Here is a 14,628-nt window from a genome sequence, read left to right as displayed (position 1 = left end):
CAGAGTGCTGAATACCCAGTCAGCTCACAGCCGCCGGCCACCCTTAGCAAGCTTGGTGATTGATTGTCAGCTCTTTGGTGATTCTCAGCTCTCTTAGGATTTCAGCTCTTTGCTTGCTTGCTAGGGCACCTTTGGCTGAGGCTGAAGCAGATGTGAGAGAGAAGGAGAGTCCTGGTGTTCCACAGCAGTGGTTTATTGGGGGGTCTGTGGAGGGTTCCAGCGATGGCTCTTCTTCTCTTGGATGGGCTAAAACAGCCCCTTTTTATAGGGTAAAGGGGGATCCAAATCTGTCCAATAGTAGGGGTTAGGGGAAAGGTGACCTATGGGATTATAGAGATAAGCTATGGGGCGAGAGGCAGAAGACAGGAGCTTATTTTGCTGTCTCATCATGACTCAGCAGTTCCTGCTGTTAAGTCTCAATCCTCCATGGAGCTCTCGCAAGCTCTGTGGAGTCAGCTACAGTGCAGCCTGCTCGGGGGCAAACTGGCACCCAGCAGGAGGCTGAATTACCCAGTTCCACCCCAGGCCCGTGCTGCTGCCTTTTGTTCCTGCACCAAACCTCCACTGGTGCCTGGGATTCTGCAGAGCTCGAAAGGGGGCTCTGTTGCACCCCTGTTATCATCCAGCCGGGACTTAGCATGTGCACCGGGACAGATTCACAACAGATGCTCAGCCTCTTATACCCCTGGGGGTTGCATCAACCGGCCCTGGCCCCTCCCAAAGTCTGTCAGTCAGCTCTTCTTTGCCATTTATCCGTGGAAACTGCTTTCTTGTAACTGGAATGGAGGTCAGGTGTTGCCAAGCCTCACCCCCTAAGCACCAAGCTTTTCCATTCCCAGCTGCCCCAGGTAAGGGGCACATGTGCACACCTTCTTTGTTGTCACCATCATATTCTCTGGAAAAATCCCTTCACCAGGATTTCTGTCCTGGGAAGCTGAGAAGCCTCAGAGGGAAAAGGGAAAACAATAATTATCTGATTTGCTTCTCCTGTGTTTTGCTGCTTTGGAATGTGGTTTGGACATTGTTTACCAACAGGTGCTTGTTTCATTGGTTTAATGCGAATTGTTTTTACTTAATGACCAATCAGGGCCAAGCTGTGTCGGGGCTCTGGAGAGAGTCAGGAGTTTTTCATTATTATCTTTCAGCCTTGTCTCTGTATCCTTTCTCTATTCTTTAGTATAGTTTAGTATAGCATTCTTTAATATAATATAGATCATAAAATAATAAATCAGCCTTCTGAGAACATGGAGTCAGATTCTCATTTCCTCCTCCATCTAGGGAACCCTGAAAATCCCACACTTTTTGCCTGTCCTAGACAACCCAGGCTAATGGTCACAATACAGGGGGGAAAAAGGAACTGTTGGGAGAACAGAGGATATCTAAACCACAATAACATAACTATGCATCACTAGAGCTTTTCTTGATATTCACACAATAGTTATCCTTTAATTGCAAGAGCAAATCATCTCATTATCCATCAATAACAGGAAGCAGCTCCAGCCCCTTCCTATCCCACAGGTTCCCTTCCATCAGGCAAAGGCTGGGGTGGCTCTGTGATTGTGTCTGGCTGGGCGAGGTTTGCAGCCAAATTGCTGCCAATTAACCAGCCCTGTTCAATGGGATGTTGGGAAACATTTCCATTTGTCATCTCGCCTTTGATTAATGCAGAAAACAAAGCAAATACCAGGGCAGAACATTCCTGCTGGGTTTGCCTGGCTGATTTTTCATCCATCTCCCCTGGAATCAAGTGCCATAAATTTTCTAAGGAGGTAATTGGAGTGTGCTTCCATTTAATCCTGCCATGATTTTTAACCTTGACATGAAGTTTCTTGATGATGCTTCCCCGCCCACCCCCAACCTTTTTTTTTTCCTGTTGGTTTTTCTTAATTGCTTGTCTTGGCAGCAGGACATTTCAGCTGTCCCAGTGTAATCTCCAATTCCCTCTGGGAACGTTCCAGCAGAGCTTTCTGCAGAGTCAGCCTTTCTGAAAATAAAGCAGATCCCGAGGTTAACATGAGAGGAGCGTGCCTGGAGGTCACATTGGAAGGGTTTTTTTTGTTCTCAGCATGTGAGAAGGACAAGATTGCCTTGAAATCCCTGTGTACCTTGAAAAAAAATTATTTTAAAGAATTGCTTGGTTGTTTGAATCTAATTTTTGTTTCTAGAGTTATAATAGGAGATAGTAATAATGATAGAGATAATAATAATAACCTTGTGGAATAATCAAAGGTTTCACCTTAAATCCTGAATTTAATGTGAAGAATAAATGTTTTTATCCTATTTGGATACATTAAATCATTCTTCCTTGTAAAAATAATCCAGTTATAAAGGTGAGCTGTATTTAAAACGGAACAGAGGGTGACCCAGCCCTGAGCAGCACCAACATCCCCAGCTCTGACACCAAACACAATAAAATTCACAAAGATGAATCCTTTGAGATAAAGCAGCTTCTGTGCCAGGGCTCTCCTCAGCCAGGCTGCTCTGAGACATTAATAAAGAGATTGCAGGGATTGGATTGAAGCTGGGAATGTTTTGTGGAGCAGCCCCAGGTGTGGGCAGGGCCCTTCTCCCTGCAGGCAAATCCTCCTGGGCAGGTTCAGGGCACAGCACTCACCTGTTTGTCACAGAGGCACCTGAGAGGGAAGAGGAGTTACCCCTCTGTCCCAGAGCGTGGGGAATGAACTCCAGCCTGTCCCCACTCCTGCTGCAGGGCTGGTGAGCCCTTGGGGTGGGGGAGTTCAGAGGACACAGTCTCAAGTTAGAGGACACAGACTCAAGCTGCATCAGGGAAGGTACAGGTTGGATATTAGGAAAAAATTTTTTCACTGAAAGAATAATAAAGCACTGGAATGCTCTTCCCAGGGAGGTGGTGGAGTCACCATCTCTGGATGTGTTTAAAAAAAGCCTGGACATGGCACTGGGTGCTATAGTCTGGGTGAGGTGTGAGGGCACAGGTTGGACTGGATGATCTTAGAGGTCTCTTCCAACCTCGTCATTCTGGGATTCTGGGATTCTTGGACATCAGTTCTCCTCCCACTGACATTTGCCACAGGACACTGTGGAGATCCAGAGCTGCAGTGGGATGGGCATTTATGATCAATAATGAGCTTTGTTCAGTGTGGGAGAGGCAATTCCACCTCCCAGGGCCTGAGGGAGCCCACAGGAAAGGTGGAGAGGGAAGATTGGAAGGGATGGAGGGACAGGAGATGGGGGAAGAGCTTCAAATGGGGAGACAGGAAGGAATTCCTGGCTGTCAGGGTGAGGAGGGACTGGGATGGAATTCCCAGAGCAGCTGGGAAAAACTGTGGTATTTTTGGGGTCCCCTGGACAGAGGAGGAAATGATGAATCTGACTCCATGCTCTTAGAAGGCTAATTTATTATTTTATAGTATTATATTATATTTAAGAATACTATACTAAAACTATACTAAAGAATAAAGGATATTTACAGAAGGCTTAACAAGATACTAATGAAAAACTTGTGACTCTTCAGAATCTGACACAGCTGATGGTGATTGAGTATAAACAATTCACATGAAACCAATCAAACATGCACCCGTTGGATAAACAATCTCCAGCCACATTCCAAAGCAGCAAACACAGGAGAAGCAACCAGGTAATTATTGTTTTCATTTTTCTCTCAGGCTTCTCAGCTTCCCATGAGAAGAAATCCTGGTGAAGGGATTTTTCCAGAAAAGATGTCAGTGACAAAAATGCCAAGCACTTGTTTGTAAATTTTAAAAGTTTAATAGTAATAAAATGGTTATAAAAATAGTAGTACAAATTAGAGCAACAAGAATTTGGACAATTGGAGTTAGAACAATAAAGGACAATAAAAAAGCAAAGAACTATGAACGTTCAGATGCTTTCCTTAAAAACAGCACACCTGCTAACAAAGGATTAACCCTTAAAAGCAATTGCCTGCTGCATATTCATATATCTCATACATGATGCATAAATTCTTTTCAAACAAAGGGTGTTCTCTGGTTATTGTCAACTCCCCATCCCCCTTAATCTTGTTGGGGCTTCAATGTCTGGAAGGAGCTGGAAGAAATTTGGTCTTTTCCGATAAGGGGGCAATAATTCTTCTCTTGAGGATTCAGATGCCTTGTTGCTGTTATCTCTGTGTGAAGAATTTCTTGATTATCTCATCTCTTTCTTGAGCTAGTTAAAAAAATATCTTACATTGCATAGTTTCTATTTTAGCATTATGTCATAACCTAAAACTATATTTACCACACTAGTTAAAAAATACAGGAGTACTAATTAATACAACATTAAGCACATACAGTATTCCTTTTAATATCTGCAAAGAGCCAGTCATGTCATATGCACTTTTCACACCCTGCCCAGCTCTGCAGAGGTTTTTGAGGAGCAGATTGAACATTTCCCCGGAATGTCCAGATCTTTGCAGGATTTTTGGCTTCAGACTCCTTCGAGGACTGTGACTGGCTCAGGGCTGACAAACCTGATATTTCCAACCCATCTGCTCGGAGCCCTTCCCTTCCCAGGGAGCCTGGTGTGTTCCACCTGCCAGGGAAGGTGTGAGGCTTCCTGGGAAACCTCTGATCCAGGTGTCTCGCTGCTGGAGCAGCCCCCCAGCCCCAGGAATGTTCAGCTGCTCCTTCCCCTTGTTCCCACAATGTAACAGCAAAAACGTGCAAGGGAGTTTATGAAATTGAGCTTGGGCAAGCTGGGAAATCGATTCTGGGCTTAAATGAGGCTTGTTATTAAAATGAAGTTGGTGTGTGCAGCCCTGGATGGGAATAAATTCAATCAATAATTTAAACAATTGGATTTTTTGGGTGGGAGACAACTGGGAACAATGGAACTGCTGCTGCTTTGACACTGGGCTGTGTTTGGGAGGATCCAGTCCTGCACAGGCTGTCAGACCTGGGCTGGAGTAATTCAATCAATAATTTAAACAATGGCACTTTTTGGGAGGGAGACAACTGGAAACAATGGAACTGCTGCTGCTGCTGCTGCTTGGACACTGGGAGGATCTCACCCTGCACAGGCTGTCAGACCTGGACTGGAATAAGTCAGTAAATACATCAACAGGATTTTGGGTAGGAGGCAATCAGGAATGATGGAGCTGTTGCTGGTTGACACTGGGCTGTGTTTGGGAGGATCTCACCCTGCACAGGCTCTCAGACCTGGGCTGGAATAATTCAATCAATAATTTAAATTTAAACAACGGGATTTTGGGGGGTCAGAGGCAATTGGGAACAATGGAGCTGCTGCTGCTTTGACCCTAGGAGGATCCAGTCCTGCACAGGCTGCTCCTGGGGTGATTCCCAGTCTGGATAAGGGCTGGAATGAGCAGGGAAGAGCAGATAAAGCTGGGCTGAGGCTTGGGCATTCCTCAGTCATCATCAGAGCTCTTCAGCAGGATTTATCCCCACGAGCTGAGCCCACCCTGACAAGGAGAGGTCACCACAAGGGTCCCCCTGAGCTGGGTTTGAAGCACCCAGGGCTGGCTCCCTGCAGGAGAGGATAAATCCCTGCTCTGGGGATAATTCCCTGCCTGGGCCAGATGGTGAAACTCACAGCTTTGCTTTGCCAGGATTTCCCTCTGCAGGCTCCCCTCACTGCAGATCAAAAGGGCTCCTCGTTGTGTGTTTTAATTTAAATACAGCAATAATAAAATCATTCTTGAACTCACAATATTTACTGGTGCCTGCAGATACGATCAGCTCCCAATATCTCCCCAACATCACACCAAATAAATCCATCCTTGTGCTGGGGTCACTGCTTGGAAAACAAAGCTCGTGCTGGGGCTCCTCCTTTCCCTTTCCCTTTCCCTTTCCCTTTCCCTTTCCCTTTCCCTTTCCCTTTCCCTTCCCTTCCCCTTCTCCCAACCACAAACTCACTGCAGCTTTTGGGTGGATTTTAGGCCTTTTTAGAGCAGCTCCAGAGACCTTTCCAGACATTTCTCATGTCCCAGAGCTGCTGGTGCTGAAATCCCCCTCAGGGGCTGCGTGGGGATGGCTGGAAAGGTCCCCCAGGCCCTGGGCAGGTCAGCAATTCCCAGAAAAGCTGAGCTTATGGAAAAACCCTCCCATCCTGGGCTTGCAGGTGAACACAACACCGGGCACAGCCCAGCTCGGCACTGCTGCCCCACCCCAGGCCTTTAAAGGGATTTACAGAGGTCCATGGGAACCGCTGTGAGTGAGAGCCAGGGACAGTGAGCACCAGGGCCTGCTCCTGCCCAAACCAGCTCACAGGCCTGAAATGCAGGTAAAAACTCCAATTCACACAGCCTCAAACTCACCCACAGTCCTGAAATGTAGGTAAAACCTCCAATTCACACAGCCCCAAACTCGCTCACAGTCCTGAAATTCACACAAAATCCCAAATTCACACACAATCCCAAATTCACTCACAGTCCTGAAGTTCATGCAAAACCTCAAATTCACAGAGCCCCAATTTCACACAAAATCCCAAATTCAAACACAACCCCAAATTCACACAATCCCAATTTCACACACAATCCCAAATTCACACACAACCCCAAATTCATTCACAATTCCAAATTCACTCACAATCCTAAAATTCATGTGCAACCCCAAATTCACACACAATCCCAAATTCACACAGTCCCAAATTCATGTGCAACCTCAAATTCACACAATTCCAAATTCAGACACAGCCCCAAACTCACACACAATCCCAAATTCACACAAAATCCCAAATTAGAACACAGTCTCAAATTCACACAATCCCAAATTCACACACAGTCCCAAATTCATGTGCAGTCCCAAATTCACTCACAATCCTAAAATTCATGTGCAACCCCAAATTCACACACAATCCCAAATTCACACCCAACCCCACATTTGCTCTTTTCCTGTCCTCAGTTTAAACCCTCCAAACATTAGTTTAGTTTAAAGTAAATACACATTTTTAATTCCCACATTTCTGTAACTCCCTGAGAAATCTGTGTGGCCCTGAGGTGTGCCTGTTGCTGGGTGCTACAAACCCAAATTGAGCCCTCCTAACTGTGGTCAGGTATTCAAAAACACCTAAATGATTCAATAGCATCATAAATATTCTGATTCATCCAAACACCTTTGATTTGGATTTTGTAAGACTTTAGTATTTTGTTTTTCAGCTAAAATAGGACATTTCTTCTTATTGCTCACAAAATAATCCCCATACACTTTGAATTATTTATTCCTCTTCATGTCCTTTCAAGTTCCTTTCTCAGGAAGGGTTGAATATATTTATTTTTCAGGAGTTCTGTCCCCACCTGCTCAAATTCAATACAAATTCCCTGCCTGTCCTTGCAGATTGCATTAAGCAGTCTGGGGCTGATGGACTCTTTAATAAAGTGAGTATCAGAGGCAGATTTGATAAAAGACATGCCACTGCTAACGATGCTTAATGAAAATAAAAGCTTTGGGGTTTGGTGTGCTGCCCATCCAGTTAAGTGGGATTGTATTTATTGGCCATCAGGCAGCTTGGGCAGAAAATGGAATTTTAGTGTTCCAGTAAAAATAGAAAACAGCCTGGGGCTGGGGGACAAACAGGGATTGTCAAGGGCACATAAATCCATGGAATTATTGCCACTGGCTCCAGCAGGGGTGGGCTGGGGGTGATGGGGCCAGGCCAGGAGCAATGGATGCTGCAAATATTCCTGCAGTTGCTGAAGATTTGATGTGGAACAGAATCCTGGTGTTTTACCCAGTGTTCCTCACCTGATTCTGGGGAAATGGGGATGCTGGACGTGGATTTTCCCTCTTCTCATGAGGTTTTCCTGGCTGGGCATTCCCTGTGTTCGTGGCAGTTCCAGCTGTGTGTGACACAGGTGCGCCCTCATCTCCTCAGCCAAGCACTCCAGAGACCCCAGAGCTTTCTCTGTGTGCTCTGCACACATCCCTGCACAAACAGGAATTCAATCCATGTCAATCCACAGAGCACCTCTGAATCCTGCACACCCTGGGGCTCTCCAGAACAGAGCAGTATTTATGATTTCCAAGAGAAATGTGGTATTCCATGACTTTATTCCTTGAACAGAGACAGCAAAATTCCTTCCCAACATCCCATCCAGCCCTGCCCTCTGGCAGTGGGAGCCATTCCCTGTGTCCTGTCCCTCCATTCCTTGTCCTCAGTCCTTCTCCAAGGAATTCTGCAAGGATTTGTGTTGGAAAGGACCTTAAAAGTCACCCAGTGCCACCCCTGGCACAGCCTGGCCAGGGATCCTGGCACAGCTCCCTGGGAATTCCCTCCCAGCCCCTCCCCACCCTCACAACCGGGAATTCCTCCCCAATGTCCCATCTAACCCATCTCTCTGGCACTGGGAGCCATCCCTGTGTCCTGTCCCTCCATCCCTTGTCCCCAGTCCCTCTCCAGCTCTCCTCCTTCAGGCCCTGGAATGGGCTCTGAGCTGGCCCTGGAGTCTTCTCCTCCCCAGGAGAACATTCCCAGCTCTCCCAGCCTGGCTCCAGCCCTTCCTAACAGGAATTTGGGTCAGGTGCTTCAGGGTGGGTGGATTTGCAGAGCAGAGCCTGGCTGGAGGTGTGGGAGGTGCCCTCAGTGACAGCCACAGCTCCGGGAGGATGAGCAGAGCCAGCTGGGGTGGCTCCTGTGCCAGCTGCGGCGGCTCCTGCCCAAATCCACAGCGGCAGCACAGGCAGCACCTCCCACCTCATGTGGGAGCCAGGCAGCTCCAGAGCCTCAGATTCCTTCTGAGCCTCCCACTCCCTGCCGTGGCTGCCGCTCCTGAGGGGGGATTTGTGCAAATAATCTGCTCAACCTGTCAAAACCCATCTGAGCAAAAAGCACAACGTGAGAGACACCCAAAAACCCCACCCGGCCTTCCCTGGGAAGGCACCATGTGGCTGTAGGACACGAAATAAAACGACACCGATGCTGGAACTTCTAAGGGAAAAAGAAGGGAAGTTTAATGTGAAAAATGTCAATCACTTGTTTTTAAATTTTTAAAAGTTTACTAGTAATAAAATGGTTATTAAAATAGCAATATAATTGGAGTAATAAAAATTTTGGACAATTTGAAATAGGACAGTACAAGACAATAAAAACAAAGAGTTACAGACAGTGCAGGTACCTCTTTCTGGGCAAAATAAGCCCAGAAAAGGCCCCACATTAACAGAGGATTAACCCTTAAAAGCAACAGCCTGTTGCATATTCATACACCTCATGCATGATGCATAAATTCCATTCAAACACAGGATTCTGGCTGGGCAGTGTCAGCTTCTTCCTCTGAATCCTGGTGGTTCTTCAGGGCTGAGCAAGGAAGGAAGAAGTTAATTTCTTCTGATAATGGAGCAATGAATTCTCTTTCTCTGAAAGATTCAGGTGTCCTGTGGCTGCTATCTCACTGCGAGTCCTTTCTTTAAAAAAAGTATTTTACATAGCACAGTTTCTATTTTAACATTATGTTATAACCTAAAACTATATTGAACACACTACTTAAGAAAATTAATACAGCATCACTTTCTAACATAACACATATTCATTTGAATATTTGTGAAAAACCAATAATATGATAGCATTTTTCACATTTAATTTTTGACTCCAACATTCATAGATTTTCAAAAGTGACAGTGGATTGGATGGTGACAGTGCCACCTCTCCAATGACACCGGACAAACCAACAGTCCATCAAATTTCTCCTCCTCGAGAAAAGAATGTAAAACAATAATTATTTACAGAAAAGCTGTGAGAAAGTTCATTACAAGAATGTAAACATCTTACTTAGAAGAACTTAGAGGAACTGGATGGGACCCTGTGGAATCCCAGGCTGGGGGCTGGGATATTCCCAGTCCATCCCATCCTGGATGGAACCTGTGGAATTGCTCCTGGTCCATCCCATCCTGGATGGAACCTGTGGAATTGCTCCTGGTCCATCCCATCCCTGATGGGAACCTGTGGAATTGCTCCTGGTCCATCCCATCCCGGATGGAACCTGTGGAATTGCTCCTGGTCCATCCCATCCTGCATGGGAACCTGTGGAATTGCTCCTGGTCCCTCCCATCCTGGATGGGAACCTGTGGAATTGCTCCTGGTCCCTCCCATCCCTGATGGAACCTGTGGAATTGCTCCTGGTCCCTCCCATCCCGGATGGAACCTGTGGAATTGCTCCTGGTCCCTCCCATCCCAGATGGAACCTGTGGAATTGCTCCTGGTCCCTCCCATCCTGGATGGGAACCTGTGGAATTGCTCCTGATCCATCCCATCCTGGATGGAACCTGTGGAATTGCTCCTGGTCCATCCCATCCCTGATGGAACCTGTGGAATTGCTCCTGGTCCATCCCATCCCTGATGGAACCTGTGCAATCCCAGGCTGGGGCTGGGATGTTCCCGGTCAGTCGCTATAGGACATGAAATAAAACAATGCAGACACTGGAATCTCCAGGGTAAAAAGAGGGCAGTTTAATTTCTGACTCCAACATTCATAGATTTTCAAAAGTGACCATGGATTGGAGGGTGACAGTGCCACCTCCCCAGTGACACTGGACAAACCAACAGCCCATCAAATTTCTCCTCCTCCAGAAAAGAATCCAAAACAATAATTATTTACAGAAAAGCTGTGAGAGAGTTCGTTACAAGAATGTAAACATCAGAAGGCTTAGAAGGACTTAGAAGAACAGAGCAATACCAGACAGAAACTCAGCAGTGACCTTCCCCAACCCAGAGCAGCTTCCTCACAGGTTTATTTCAGGTGGAGAGAGGCCCATGAATTTTTTAAACCAATATTGAAGCTTCTCTTCTCCTCCTCTGTGCTGTGGGGGGCTCTGCAGATGGGCAGGAGATGGAGATGTGGAAGTGTTGGGGTTTTTTCCTCCCTTCTCTTCTCCACTTAGACATAATTTGGAATGTCTTTCACAAACGTCTGTGCTACCAGGCACGTTTTAAATTAGTGATGAGGAGCCCCCACTCCTCTGATTGCAGCGTTTCTAATGATGGCAGTGATTAAGGAAACCACTCCAGACTCGGGTCAGGGCAGCTTTTAAGGCAAGGAAATGGGACATGAATAAGGAATAGGTGGGAAATGTGATCATTCCAGGGAAACTAAACCCGTGGTGTTGGTGAGAATTGGAGCTCTGCTCATTTCTGTCCCCACTCAGGCTAAATTTAAAGAGTCTGGTGTCGGGTTTCATCAGTGAGGGAGGGAAGTCTGGCTGCTGCTTTGTGGTGTCTGGATGGATGCTGAGATTTAGTGATAAATGCACCTTTAAATCCCCCTCCCTGCCCATTCCCCGTGGGCTTTGTCCTGCCCAGACCCACAGGACTGAAATTCAGGAATTTGGCCCAGGGGTGCTCATCCAGGACAAATGGTGGCTCAGGAGCTCCAGAGACATCCTGGAAGGTTCAGCTCACCCAGGCTCCTGATGTGTCCTAAATCCAGCCTCTGGACACCCCAAACCTGGAATCTGGCTGTTTTCCTTCATTTTAACCCACCTGAATTTTGGCCAAAAAAGGGGGAGTGACTCCACCGGGCTGCCTGAGGTTGCCTGTCCTCATTTGCAGCTCTCTTGCTGCTGGTGCTCTGCAGTGGGTCATGAATATTTCAGGATTCTCTTCCATCCGTGCGTGCCTGCAGCACCAGCTGATTGCAGCATGAAAAATTCACAGCAAAGTGCAGCAATCCCGGGCTGGGCTGATGGGGATGAGCTGGGCCTGGGGTCCACTGAGGCTCCTCTTCTCACGAGCTGCAGCACCAGGGAAACGGCCCCAAATGATGCCATTGTGCCAGTTTTTAGGGGAAAATCCATTGTGGAAAGGTTTTGCCAGCCCTAGCAGTGGAGTCACTGGAGATGGAGGAAAAGTGGGGTGAAGAAGGGTGGGAAATTGGAAAATTGGGTTATCCCAGAGATGTTGTGGATTCCCCTGGATCCCTGGAAGTGCCCAAGGCCAGGCTGGACAGGGCTTGGAGCACCCTGGGATAGTGGGAGCTGTTGGGGCTGGAATTGGATCCTCCAGGCCCCTTCCAAGCCAAACCATTCCAGGATTCTGTGATTCTGTGAATTCAGAGGTTGAGAAGAAACAGGAAAAAAGACATTTTTGTTTTCCCGTGGAGTTAGGGAGGAGGAGGAGTGGAATATTCACCCAAACCAAAAACAACCTGTCAATAAATGGCTTTTGGGGGGCTGAGAGCAGGGAAAGGTGCAGCCCACGGCTCCTGCCCAACAAATTCCAGCTGATTTGGGGATTTTTTTTCCTCCTGCACTGGGAGGGATTTAAATCCTGTGGATGTGGCACTTGGGGACACAGGTGTGTGGGGACACTGCTGGGGATGGGTGACTCAATGGGCCTTGAGGGCTCTTCCAGCCTCAGTGATTTTATAATTCTCCCTCTTTCCCCCTTTTTGGGGGCTGGGCTCTGCAGAGTCCTTGGAGCTGGGCAGGTTCTTGGTTTCCCTTTGCAGGGATCATTTCAGGGGTGGTCAAAGATCAAATCCAGCCAAGCACCAGGTACTGGCTGAGGTGTGGACATCAGGGGGCTAATAAATGTGCTTTGGGGCTGTTCCTGTGAGTCCTTCTTGCTGTTACAGCCTAAAAAACACCACCATGGGCCCCTGTCACGGGATCACTGAGTTACTGAGGCCAGAAAAGCTCTCCAGGGTCACCAAATCCAGGTTTGGCCAAATCCCACCATGCCCATAACCCACATCCCAACCCAGATTCTGACACTGCCCAGGGAAGGGAGGGGGGGCCCACAGAGGTTCCCCAGGTCAAAGAAATCAACCCAAAAAAGGGGCTGAGCATCCCCTGTGCAGCCAGAGCAGCCCAGCAAGGGCTCTGAGATCTGGGACGTGGGGCAGGGGCAGAGGAGCCCAAATCCTCCTTGCGGACACCCCAAGGTGAATCCTGGGGAGCTGAGGCTGGGATGGAGCTCCCAGATTCCAGGGCAGTGAGAAGAATGTGCTGGAGGGTGGGAAATGCTGGATTCCTGTGCAGCTGCCAGGAATGGGAGCCCTGGAATTTGGGAGTCAGCCCCTCCTGTGGCACCATCCCACCATGCAAAAGGGATTGTGGCCTTGGGATCTGGCTCCAGGAGCAATGTCCCTTGGGCAGGGGGGGTTCCTGCTGTTCCCAGGTGTGTTTGGGGAGGGAAGGTGTCCTGAAGGGCGTGAATTGTGTCCTGAAGGGCGTGAATTGTGTCCTGAAGAGGATCATGTCCTGAAGGGAATTGTGTCCTGAAGGGAATGGTGTCCTGAGGGGAATGGTGTCCCAAAGGGAATGGTGTCCTGAGGGGAATGGCATTCTGAAGGGTGTCAATTGTGTCCTGAAGGGAATGGTGTCCCAAAGGGGATCATGTCCTGAAGGGGATCATGTCCTGAAGGGGATCATGTCCTGAAGGGAATGGTGTCCTGAAGGGAATGGTGTCCCAAAGGGAATTGTGTCCCAAAGGGGATCATGTCCTGTCCCAGTACTTCACTGGGAGACCCCACCACAGGGTTTTTCATTCTCTGTTAAATCATCTCGTGCTCTGAAGCCCCATCACGCTATGGAGCTGGGCAGGAGGGATTTTTGGGGTGACCCAATTTAGGAGCACGTTCAGGAGCTCTCAGCAGCTCTTTGCCGTGCCTTTCCCACCACTGGGATCCTGGGATTTTCCTCTCCGCGATGGCTGAAAAATGGAACATGGAAAACACATTACTGCAGTGCACTCCAGGACAGGCAAAAATAGAGCCTGATGTGGAGCAGCTCATCCCTGTCTCCATGTAAGAACAGCTGTAACAGGGATGTTCTGTGTGGCTGCAGCCCCAAGCAGCCACACCCGAGCTCTGTCCTCACGTGTTCTGCCTGGAAATCTCCTCCAGGCTTTCCCAGCACTTCTTTCCCCACTGGAGGAGCAGTTCTTTCACTCCATTTCTAAATTCCTGCTGAAATGGTGTGGGGTTTATAATTTCTGCTGTTAGCTGGGGCTGGGCACTCAGATGTGTTCTGTGAGGGTGTGACCCAGGGTCCTCCCTCCTCCCAGTGCTGCGGCCAGCCCAACCCCGTGGAACCACTTTCCCTTCCCTAATGGCTCCTGCAGACACATCCATCAATATTTCAGCCTCTGATTTTGCCCTGAGACCTTCTAAAGGCCGGGGCCACGCTTTTTGTGGAATTATTTATGGATCTAGTGTCAGGAGCAGCCTGTTAATCTCTGCCACTTTCCTGAGGGTGGCTTTGGGGGGACCTGGAGGAACGCTGGGGCCTCCTGTTTGCTCGGCCCCAGAGGAGGTTGGAAGCATCCAGCAATGCCATACTTGGGAAATCATCATTAAAGGGACGATTAATGGCACTTCTCAGCCGTTATTAAAGAAATTGAAGTGGCTGAGGCTCACATTTCAGCACTGGGGGCGTTCTTGGGGTGTCTGTGCTGGGCCAGGAGCTGGTTGATGATCCTGGTGGGTCCTTTCCAGCCCAGGATATTCCACGATTCCCTGGTTACTGATAGTATTGTTACTGATATTATTGTTACTGACATTATTATTACTGATATTAATTATTATTATTGATATTATTACTGATGTTACCAGCCACTGGCACAGGCTGGCATGGTTGGAACCATGTTTTGGCAGCACTGGGGACCATGAAGCCCAGTTTGGTGGCAGACCACGAGCAAGGTGTGAGTTCAGGGAAACCTTCACTGTGAATTTTCCCCGTG

Source organism: Agelaius tricolor, unplaced genomic scaffold, assembly GCF_023055355.1.
Source record: "Agelaius tricolor isolate 1412-34295 unplaced genomic scaffold, bAgeTri1.0.p SCAF_41, whole genome shotgun sequence".
Classification (NCBI taxonomy): Eukaryota; Metazoa; Chordata; class Aves; order Passeriformes; family Icteridae; genus Agelaius; species Agelaius tricolor.
The sequence above is the reverse complement of the archived record's forward strand: the minus strand, read 5'-3'. Positions refer to the sequence as shown.